We start from the raw sequence: 9,380 nt of genomic DNA on the forward strand, positions 1-9,380 counted from the left end.
GAAAACTTAATTGATCAATAATTATAGAACTTCATAGCAACCAGGAAACTGCTAATAATGGCAAGCTTTGGGAAACTTTTGAAGCTGCCCTGAGGGGGAGGGGGGCTGATGAGGAGTAATTTAGAGAATTTGAAGTTACTTCTAGTTGTCTTTCCAATGGATACTTGTGAAGGGAACTGGAAAGATAGTTTGTGTCTTGGCTTTTAAAAACTGATGATCACAGCGGGACACCAGAACACAAAATGAGCCCGTTCTGTTATGACCCTAAAAGTGGGTAGAACCTATCAAGAACTACCATTCTGTCCAGATTACCTCTTCTGAATTGAACTCCAAGGTTGGAGATCAACTTCCTCAAAAATCCCATTCTTCTGCTCTGCGCTTAAGGAGTGGTGCTTGAGTTTTCTTGCGAGAGGGGAATTCCTGACCATAGCAGCATACTCCAAATTGACCAAGGTGCTGTTATGTTTCTATTGCCAAAGTGGAGAGAGCTAGGGGAAAATGTTAGCTGGGGAAATAAGTTATGTAAATTAGGAACCCAAAGGTATCCTTCATGTTGAGGCAGGGAATATTAAATGCTTCCGTTTCCTCTGTCATTAACAGTGGACACAGAAGATGTGAAGATTACATTAAAAGTGGAATTTATAGACAAGAAAGCAATAGAGAATAGTTGCTGCCTGATCCAATGAGTGTTTCCAGAACTTTCAGTTATTACCACAGAGTATTTGGCCAAAATTTGTCTCTGCAATAAGACATAATGATATCCACAGGATGTAAATTCCTTTGGTTTATTTTTGGGCCTAAAGTGATGCGTGCAAAGCATTGGACATTTGCTGATACTGAATCTCAGGCCTGTCAATAGAGGTCCAGATTTTGTTGTTGAAATGGCAGTGCAGATGTCTGCATTAATCATTGAAAACTACAGTAGCTTAGGAAGTTTTATAAGTTCAAACAGAGATTCTGCACCCCACCCCAGTGTGTACTACCTTCTTTCATTTTCCATTTTAACTAGTGTTCAAAAATGAACCTAAAGGAGGTTGCATTCTCTAAGACCATAAGATATAGGAGCAGAAGCAGGCCACTTGGCCCATCGAGTCTGTTTCGCCATTCAATCATGGGCTGATCCAATTCTTCTAGTCATCCTCACTCCCCTGCCTTCTACCCATAGGATTTACTACCCTGGCTGATCAAGAACCTATCTATCTCTGCCGTAAATGCACCCAATGACTTGGCCTCCACAGCCGTACTGGCAACAAATTCCACAGATTTACCAACCTCTGACTAAAGTAATTTCTGCGCGTCTGTGTTCTAAATGGACGTCCTTCAACCCTGAAGTCGTGCCCTCATGTCCTAGACTCCCCTAACATCAGAAATAACTTTGCTATATCTAATCTGATCAGGCCTTTTAACATTTGGAATGTTTCTATGAAATCGCCCATCGTTCTCCTGAACTCCAGGGAATACAGCCCAAGAGCTGCCAGATATTTCTCATTCCTGGGATCATTCTCATGAATCTTCTCTGAATCCTCTCCAATGTCAGTATATCCTTTCTAAAATAGGGAGCCCAAAACTGCACACGATACTCCAAATGTGGTCTCACGAGTGCCTTATAGAGCCTCAACATCACATCCCTGCTCTTATATTCTATGCCTCTAGAAATGAATGCCAACATTGCATTTGCCTTCTTCACCACCAACTCAACCTGGAGGTTAGCCTTTAGAGTATGCTGCACAAGGACTCCCAAGTCCCTTTGCATCTCTGCATTTTGAATTCTCTCCCCATCTAAATAATAGTCTGCCCATTTATTTCTTCTACCAAAGCGCATGACCATACACTTTCCAACATTGTATTTCATTTGCCACTTCTTTGCCCATTCCCCTAAACTATCTAAGTCTTTCTGTGGGTTCTGTTTCCTCAAAACTATCCGCTCCTCCACCTATCTTTGTATCATTGGCAAATTTAGCCACAAATCCATTAATCCCATAGTCCAAATCACTGACATACATTGTAAAAAGCAGTGGTCCCAACACCGACCCCTGTGGAACTCCACTGGTAACTGGCAGCCAGCTAGAATAGGATCCCATTATTCCCACTTCCTGTTTTCTGCTATTCAGCCAATGATCCACCCATGCTAGAAACTCCTCTGTAATTTCATGGGCTTGCTAGGCAGTTTCATTTGCGGCAACTTGTCAAAGGCCTTCTGAAAATCCAAGTAGACCACATCTACTGTATCTCCTTTGTCTACCCTGCTTGTATTTTCCTCAAAAAATTAAAGTAGTTTAGTCAGGCAGGATTTTCCTTTCAGGAAACCATGCTGGCTTTGGCTTATCTTGTCATGTGCCTCCAGGTATTCCATAATCTCATCCCTAACAATTGATTCCAACAAATTCCCAACCACTAATGTCAGGCTAACAGGTCTATGGTTTCCTTTCTGCTGCCTCCCACCCTTCTTAAATAGCAGAGTAACATTTGCAATTTTCCAGTCATCCGGTACAATACCAGAATCTGTTGATTCTTGAAAGATCATTGTTAATGCCTCCGCCATCTCTCCAACTACTTCCTTCAGAACCCAAGGGTGCATTCCATCAGGTCCAGGAGAATTATCCACTCTCAGACCATTAATCTTCCTGAGCACCTTCTCAGTCGTAATTTTCACTGTACATACTTTACTTCCCTGACACTCTTGAATGTTCGGTATACTGCAGATGTCTTCCACTGTGAAGACTGATGCAAAATACACATTCAGTTCCTCTGTCATCTCTACGTCCCTCATTACAATATCTCCAGTATCATTTTCTATTGGTCCTATATCTACCCTCAACTCTCTTCTACCCTTTATATACTTCAAAAAGCTTTTAGTATCTTCTATAATATTAGTCGCCAGCTTCCTTTTATAATTCATCTTTTCCTTCCTAATAACCTTCTTAGTTTCCTTCTGCAAGTTTTTAAAAGCTTCCCAATCCTCTATCTTCCCATTAGCTTTGGCTTCCTTGTATGCTCTCTCTTTTGCTTTTACTTTGGCTCTGACTTTGGTAGTGTCCTGATTCCATTTGAAAATTTCTTCTTATTTGGAATATATTTATCTTACATTTCCCTCATTTTTCACAGAAACTCCAGCCATTGCTGCTCTGCTGTCCTTCCTGCTAATGTTTCTTTCTAGTCAACCTTGGCCAGTTCCCCTCTCATGCCATTGTAATTTCCTTTATTCCACTGAAATACAACACATTGGAATTTAGTTTCTCCTTCTCAAATTTCAAAGTGAACTCGATCATATTGTGATCACTGTTTCCCAAGGGTTCCTTAACCTTAAGCTCTCTTATCACCTCTGGATCATTGCACAACACCCAATCCAGCACAGCCAATCCCCTAGTGGGCTCAACAACAAGCTGTTCTGAAAAGCCATCCCTTAGACATTATACAAATTCTCTCTCGTTAGGTCCAGTACTGACCTGGTTTTCCCTATCCACTTTCATGTTAAAATCCCCAACGATTATCATGACATTGCCCTTCTGACATACCTTTGCTATCTTCTGCTAATATTTGTAATCCACATCCCGGCTGCTGTTTGGATCCTTTTACCCTTGTCATTTCTTAACTCAACCCATAGAGACTCTACACCTTCCGATCCTATATCATCCCTTTCTAATGATTTAATATTATTTCTTATACACAGGGCCACACCACCCCCTATGCCTACTAACCTATTCTTCTGATACACCGTATATCCTTGGATGTTCAGCTCCCAATGGCAGCCATCCTTTAGCCAAGTTTCAGAGGTGGCCACTACGTCATACTTGCCAATCTGTAGCTTTAGATAAAACACAACCTAAGGAATGTTGTATTTTCTAGAAACATACATATGCAAGAGAGTACTCACTCCAGTGGATGAAATACTGTATTGTACACTGTTTAATATTGCACAGTGATGTATATATTTTATGGCAAATTGTACATTTCAGCTTAAAAGTAAACAGGTTAAGATACTCCAACAAAGCAGTAAACTAAGTTTATATGATTCTCTTTCAGGTCCTCACAAGTACCAGGGGAGATCGGATAGCGCCTCTGCAGTCATAGGATTAGGTGTAGTCCTTGGCTTTCTGACTATAGTGTTCACAATTGGTTTGATATGGTTGCCATTCAAAAAAGAAAACGGTAAGGAGATGTTGAAGCAGCTAGCTGTAGTTCAGCTCCCTTGTCAATATACCAACATATCTGGAAGTTATACTGAAAGTGGACATTAAACATAACTTATTTAATAAGATTTAAATAAAACACACATCAAGGTAGGGCTCAACCTCTGTGATGTTTCAGATCTGCAGGCATTCAGAATTTCTGCTGCCTCTCCCTAAGATGATACAGTCATTCATATCCACTTTTAGTCCTGGTTGTATCACCCCTTTTTGCAGGAAAGCACACCTGCTCTTGGACGTTGTGCCTCCAGAAAGTCGCAACTCACATTCCAAAGTGCTCTTCCTCAGTTGCTCTGGCAGTCAGATATTATATTGTTTATAGTGACAATAGGAAATGACGTGTGTCGAGGACGGGGACAGGAGTGCTTTTCGCTCAGCCAGGTCTGCACTTTCACTAGGAATCAGGAAAGCGAAAAGGGCCTACGCGGGCAAAATACATGGACACTTCTGTGACACGGTTGACACCAGACGGATGTGGCAGGGAATTAAAGCTCTGACAGACTACAAGATCAGGCAGAAAACTGATGACAGCGATGCCTCTCTTCCAGACAGGCTTAACAATTTCTTTGCACGCTTCGAAGCATCAAACACTACAGCAAGGGAGAGAGCCAGTCCCTTTTTACCATCTGACCAGCCGGCTCCAATCATTGATCCAGAGCAAACACGGAGGACCCTTGCCAGGGTCAACCCACGAAAAGCGGGAGGTCCCGACAACATCCCTGGACGTGCGCTCAAGGAATGTGCTGATGTATTAGCAGATGTCCTGACAGACATTTTCAACATCTCCCTTAGTCAAGCCATTGTCCCCAGATGCTTCAAAACCTCCACAATCATTCTGGTAGCAAAGAAATCAGTTGTAGCCTGTCTGAATGATTACCGTCCTGTTGCCCTGACCCCCATAGTGATGAAATGTTTTGAACGGCTTGTCAAGCCTCATATCACAGCCAGCCCCCCCTCATCACTGGATCCTCTGCAGTTTGCTTATCGTCCAAATCGCTCTGCGGAGGATGCAATATCCACCACACTGCACACAGTTCTCTCTCACTTGAACAACAAAGACACTTATGCCAGAATCCTGTACATTGATTTCAGTTCAGCGTTCAATACCATCATCCCGCAGAGACTAGTGGAGAAACTGTCGCTGCTTGGCCTTAGCATTGCCATGTGTCGCTGGATTCTGGATTTCTTGACAGAGAGACCACAGTCAGTCCGTGTTGGTAGGAACATCTCTGACTCCATCACACTGAGCACTGGATCCCTACAAGGCTGTGTGCTTAGCCCATTGCTCTTTACACTGCTAACACATGACTGTGCAGCCAGATTCTAGGAGAACCTGATCATTAAATTTGCTGATGATACCACAGTGGTGGGGTTATCAGCAAAAATGATGAAACAATGTACAGGGAGGAGGTCAAACACCTAGGGAGCTGGTGCAGTGATAACAACTTGATGCTTAATGTCACCAAAACCAAGGAGATGATGGTCGATTTCAGACGGTCTCAGCCTGAGCGCACACTCCTCAGCATCAGCGGCTCCCCAGTGGAGAGCGTGGAAGACATCAAGTTCCTTGGGGTGCAGATCTCGGACAATCTCACCTGGTCCAGCAACATCACTGGGATTGTGAAATGGGCCCAGCAGAGATTGCACTTTCTGAGGAAGCTTAAACAAGCATCACTCCCCACTAACATCTTAACTACATTCTACAGAGGCGTGGTTGAGAGTGTGCTGACCTTTTGCATCACAACCTGGTACTCCAGCTGCAGTGCTGTCAACAAAAAAGCCTAGCAGAGTGTGGTTAGGGGAGCAGAGAAGGTTTAGTGGGGTCTCCCTACCTTCTGTCCAAGACCTCTTTCAGAGTCGATGCCTCCAGAAGACACGGTACATCATTAAAGACCCCTCACACCCTCTCCATGAACTGTTTGTTCTTCTGCCATCAGGCAAACGTTACAGGAGCATCAAAACTAAAACCACAAGGCTACTAAACAGCTTCCTCCCACAGGCAGTCAGACTGCTAAATAGCTGCTCCACCTGACTCTGCTTTGGACACTTTTAACTTGCACTGGATACTTATAACTTGATCTTAACTGACACGTGGCTGTTGTGTTTTACTATTTATTGTTATGTTTATTATTTAGTGTTGCGTTTGTTATGTTATGATTGCACTGCTCCTGGGAAACGCTGTCTCACTTTGCCCTGCAGAGCTGATGTATGGTTAGAATGACAATGAAGTTTTTTGAATCTTGAATCTTGAATCTTGACTGCTGGCAAAATCTCAGGGGCCAATTTTACCTAATTTTATATTTGTATACAAGTCTTCTCACCTTTGAGTGGCTTTACTTTGAGCTGGAATATATAATACAATCTTGTGAAAAAAATTTGCCTGTCAGCACTCCTTGGATTATATACAAGGAATACTATTCATCATTCACTGCTCTGTTCACTAGGGTTTCATAGTTGCTACTGAGGTCGCCTTTGTGAACTTTGAAGGGCCAAATCTTGGTGTCACTCGTTCACCTCCCTCATATCTTAACAAGGGTTCCAGAGTATTTCATCTTCTTTAGTTCTGCCTTTACTTAGGTCTTGAGAGGACAGGGTACTACTTTAAGTTTATGTTATAGACCTCGCTGATGCAAAAGTAGGAATTTTTATATAGGTCTGTGCATTGCATCAAAATGTTATGCACATTAGGATGTGTTGAACTGTGTCTATGTATCTAGATTTTCTTGAACATATTCAGCCAGCCTGAATATCTATGACTTGCATGCACTTATGATTTCAGTCTGCATGCCCAAATTATAGAATGGCAAACAGTCTAGACCAAGGGCGCAGAGACCTGCTGAGCCTTACCAGCTCAGTGCAAGAACAATTGCAGCCAAATCAAAGGTTCAAAGTACCTTATCTCTGTCTAAGTGGATGACCCTTTATACTGATACCATGCCCACTAATTCTAGCTAACTCCATATGGAGAAACATCGTTTCTCTCAGAATCTTACACATTTCAATTTCAATAACTCTCTTGTAAGTTTTCTGTTAATCTCAGTTTTAAATGATTTTGTCTCTGCATTTATCTGTGGTAGAGAATTCCGAAGAGTCAAGATCATCTGATTGAACAAATTCCACCTTATCTCTGTCTAAATGGATGACTCTTTATTCTGATACCATGCCCACTAATTCCAGCTAACTCCATTTGGAGAAATATTCTTTCAGCCTTCTCCCTGTCAAATTCTCTTGGAATCTTACACATTTCAATAAGATTACCTCTTGATCTTCTAAATTCCAATGAGGATAGACCTAACCTGCTCAACCTTTCTGTATACATCAACCTTTTCCTTTGAGGAACCAACCTGCAAAATCTTCTCTGTACTGTCTTCATTGCATGTGTATCATTTGTTTTTTTAAAAAATAGGGATTATACTTAGTTCTTCAGGTGTGTTCTCGCCAGTTCCTCTGTGAAGTTGCGACAAAAATTCCCTACTTTTATATCATGTCCTTTGCAATCAAGGCCAGCATTCCTTTAGCCTTTGTAATTACGTGTGTTGTCCTTTGTGCTTCATGTTCTAGGACTCTCAGGTTCCCTTGTACAGCAATGTTTTGTGGTTATACTCCATTTGCTTGCCCCAATAATTAGCCTTTTTTCCAAAGTGGTATGCTCACATTTTCCCTTGTTATGGTCCATCTGTCAATTTCATGTTCACCTGTTCAATCAGAATCAGAATCAGGTTTATTATGACCAGCATGTGTCATGAAATTTGTTCACTTAGCAGCAGCAGTTCAATGCAATACAGTACATAATATAGAAGATGATGAAGAAGAAAATAATAATGATAAAAATAAATAAATAAATAAATTACAGTGTACAATATATTAAAAATTGTGCAAAAAGCAGAAGTAACATATATTTAAAAAGTGAGGTAGTGTTCACGGGTTCAATGTCCATTTGGGAATCAGATGGCAGAGGTGATGAAGCTGTTCCTGAATCACTGAGTGTATGCCTTCAGGCTTTCATACCTCCTACCTGATGGTAACAGTGAGAAAAGGGCGTGCCCTGCGTGCTGGGGGACCTGAATAATAGATACTATCTTTCTGAGAAACGGCTCCTTGAAGATGTCCTGGATACTTTGTAGCCTAATACACAAGATGGGGCCAAATAAATTTATGACCCCCTGCAGTTTCTTTCAGTCCTGTGCAGTAGACCCCCCCATACCAGACAGTGATGCAGCCGGTCAGAATGCTCTCCATGGTACATCTATAGAAGTTTTTGAGTGTATTTGTTGACATACCAAATCCCTTCAAACTCCTAATGAAGTATAAATGCTGTCTTGCCTTCTTTATAACTGCATCAATATGTTGGGACCAGGTTAGGTTGTCAGAGGTTTGACACCCAGGAACTTGAAACGGCTCACTCTCTCCACGTCTGATCCCTCTGTGAGGATTAGTATGTGTTCCTTCATCTTACACTGTCTGCAGAGGATTCTTTAGGACAAAATGCTAAGATTAAAGTGATAAAAGTCTCGATATTAAGGTGTGAAATTCAACATTATTCTTCCTGCACTCTTACTGACATTGAGTGCAGGGTTGTTGCTGCAGCACCACTCCACTTTTTGGCATATCTCACTCCTGTACACCATCTGAGATTCTACCAACAATGGTTGTATCATCAGCAAATGGTATTTGAGTTACTCCTAGCCACACAGTCATGGGTATAGAGAGAGTAGAGCAGTGGGCTAAGCACGCACCCTTGAGGTCACCAGGGTCGATCATCAGCAAGGAGGAGATATTATTACCAATCTGCACAGATTGTGGTCTTCCAGTTAGAAAGTCGAGGATCCATTTGCAGAGGGAGGTACAGAGGCCCAAGTTCTGCAACTTCTCAATCAGGATTGTGGGAATGATGGTATTAAGTGCTGAGCTATAGTCGATGAACAGCATCCTGACATAGGTGTCCAAGTGGTCTAAAGCCACGTGGAGAGCCATTGAGATTGCGTCTGCCGTTGACCTATTGTGGTGATAGGCAAATTGCAATGGGTCCAGGTCCTTGCTGAGGCAGGAGTTCAGTCTAGTTATGCCCAACCTCTCAAAGCATTTCATTAGTGTAGATGTGAGTGCTAACGGGCGATAGTCATTAAGGCAGCTCACATTATTCTTCTTAGGCACTGGTATAATTATTGCCTTTTTGAATCTATCTATAGTCCT

Source organism: Mobula birostris, chromosome 9 (assembly GCF_030028105.1).
Source record: "Mobula birostris isolate sMobBir1 chromosome 9, sMobBir1.hap1, whole genome shotgun sequence".
NCBI classification, from domain to species: Eukaryota; Metazoa; Chordata; class Chondrichthyes; order Myliobatiformes; family Myliobatidae; genus Mobula; species Mobula birostris.